This window comes from Octodon degus, unplaced genomic scaffold (genome assembly GCF_000260255.1).
Source record: "Octodon degus isolate 3935 unplaced genomic scaffold, OctDeg1.0 scaffold00481, whole genome shotgun sequence".
Lineage (NCBI taxonomy): Eukaryota > Metazoa > Chordata > Mammalia > Rodentia > Octodontidae > Octodon > Octodon degus.
In genome coordinates, this window is record NW_004525057.1 from 172,002 (window position 1) to 175,066 (window position 3,065).

Genomic DNA, 3,065 nt, shown 5'->3' on the forward strand with positions numbered 1-3,065 from the left:
GCATCTTGTACAGCAATTAACCGCTAAGAAGAATATATGCAGTGTGTTATTAGTTGAAACTGTACTTCCAATTTGATTTGAAACTGTCTCATTGAAATTTGTTTATCAATAAAATTTTGAAAAAAAAAAAGAAGAAGAAAAGGAAGATGGGCACCATTCCTCATGACTGCTTCCTGTGTGGCACGTGGGTGGAGTTGGCAATCTAGTGGGAAGGAAAACTTTGGGAAACTGTCTTTTTTTGTTTTTTGTTTTGTCATATTTATTTTGAAATTCTGAATAATACTAAAAAGGTGTATGAAGTTTAAAAAAGTGTATAGACAGGGTGTAAATAAAAAATCAAGAAACACTACACCCTAAATTGTTGTGGAACGTAAAATTGTAATCTTTCATCACTATTCTACTGTGCCTTACTATAAAAATATAGATGACACTGTTCTGATATAGCTTTAACAACTTGATTATAAATTTCTGTTAAAAGTAATTTATTTGGATTTTTCATATCCTTTAATGACTTGTAAATATATTAACAGACAAGGCACTCCCCCAAGACTGTATAATTTCTGAAATAAGCCAGGAAAAGCAAAATGAAAACAGAATTACATTGTTTCAATGTAAATAGAGCACACACATTCATACCCATTGTGAACTGACTTATATCTAGGGGAGAAGAGTAACAGTTGCCGACTAACTATTGTTTGGATGAAGTCTTATAAGAACTGTGACAGGAATCTGAAAAGACAGGCCCTGACCAAGAGAAGGAGTATTATACAGACCAATTGTCCTGGTAAGGAAAGTAGCCATAAGGTCCATCTGGAGGATTTATAAGAGGGCTGTAGAGAAGGAGGTCATTTGTATATTATAGGTGTGGGAGATGGACAGATCAGAGAGCAAATCAAGGGCAAGGGCCTGATTGAAGTAGAAGCAAAGAGAAGTTGTATGGAGGAATGTAAAGGGATAGTAAAGGAGTCTTTTAATCTATGACTGAATAATGGGGGGCAGAAAACAAAAGGGCATATGGGTTGGGCACCACAGGATAGATAGGAAGAACTGTCTGATCAATACTGCAGAGATCTTGTGTTAATCTGTAAGTGCTATTCACTTTCCTGTACTGGGAAAATTGGAGAAGAGGTGTTTGACTGAGAGCCAGGGAAGGGGAGGAAGTATTCTAGACCCTAGAGTCCAGATCTGGGGAGGTGATGGGGGCTTTGGGTGAGGCCAGAGAAAGAAGAAGAGAAAAGCTGTGAGTCATTTAGTTAATGTTGATCTAATAATCATGTAGTGAGCAAAGACCAAAGAAACTTTTCAGGTAGGTGATGACCTGTGGGTTTGGTTGCCCATTGAGGTGACTGATACCTATTTAGACTTCATTAGACCATGCATTAGTGTTGAACTCATCCCTTGGGGAGTATGTAGGCCTGATGTTTTGTTGTTTATCTTGAAGTCTGGATTTTAACTGGTGCATCTCTGGCCACAGTTGTAATGTACACAAAGCCAAAGAACAGAGAAGCAAGCATACGCCAAACAATAAAATCAACAAACTTATTATGGACAAAATCAATAAATGTTTTACTAGAAGGCTCAATAATAACCTTCTATAAGAAGGATAAGAAGAAGGTTTAGTGAAGTTCAGAAACTCATATAGCCCTAAACTGTTGTCTAATCTTTTGAATAGCCATGAAAATATTGGAAGGATCAGGAATGTTCATACAGTGGTTAGCCTTTTTAATGGCATAAGTACTCACTGTTACCTGATTTTAAAGGACAGCTTACTTTATTATTTTGTTTTAATTTAGAGGGAGAGACCACCAGGTACAGTGTTTTTTGTTTATTTGTTTTGGCTTTTCCCAGTGAATAACCAACATTTTGGAGGACATATAGACAGATGACAAAAATTTTTACATTTTTTAAATTATAGTTTTCTGTTGGGTCTTTAAAACCAACTTAAATTGAGACCCATGTTAGTTAAATTTGATCTCTCAATATCTATCAAGGTCAGGTAGGCCTCTGGAGACATTACCTTCAGAACTTTGAGTCAGCTATCAGGATGGGTCACAATCCTGCTTAATAGATTTTATTTCATGGTCATCCTTATTAGGCACATTGTACATCTTTGTTGATCTCTATTTTCTGGGTCTATTGATATCCCCACTCAGAGACTGAGTAACCAGAGTTGTAGGATCCTATTGAAAAGTCCTGGGTCTCTGCCAACCTTGGAGGGCCAGGGCTAGAGTATTGGTTGTTCTCTTAGCCCAGTTATCTCTCTAGTTATGCTTCTAAATTTTAGTTGTTGAATACTCAGAAGAGATCAGTTATATTAGTCTTAGTGAACAGATGTAACACGTAAGTGTAAATTGTTTTTAGATAGCTATTGTCTCTTGTTAAAGACAAACAGTGGTTGTAAGCTTTATAATATCACTTCTTATAGGGAAAGTTATTTTTAATCAGTGGACTTTATTGGGGTCTTAAACAAGATCCCTAATTGCCTGCCTGAGGAGTGCAGTAAAAGGATGAAATAATAAAAGATAAATTTAGTAATGTATACATGACAGAAGGTCTGGGAGGTATGTCTCAGGGTGGGCAAAGACAAAGACACTCCCAGCAACCCAACATTTATGTTTTATTTTAAAGAGAAAAATGTTTTAAAAATTAAAAATGACACAGAATTTCAAAACAAGACACTAGGAAGTCAACAATGTTTGCTATATTGCATAATATTACGTTCAAAGTAGCCTTTTCAGATTCTAGATATAGGCATGCAAAATTGTTCAGCAATAATCATTAACTATTTCTTTCAATAAACCAATAGAAAATGATAAGATAATTATCTTACCTTTCCCTTCTTTCTTCTCTTTTTTCCATTCTCTTATTCCAGGTATTTATTTCTTTTGAGTAATTTCTTTCCTTTTCACAATATGTATAATATCTTTTGGATTTTATTTATTCTTCTAGTTTCTTACTCTAGGGAAATAACAGGTTGTCTGCATATGTGAATCTGATTTAATTCACTTTTAAGTATGGTCTCTAGTTGCACCCATTTACCTGTAAAAGCCTTGAGTTCATCTTTC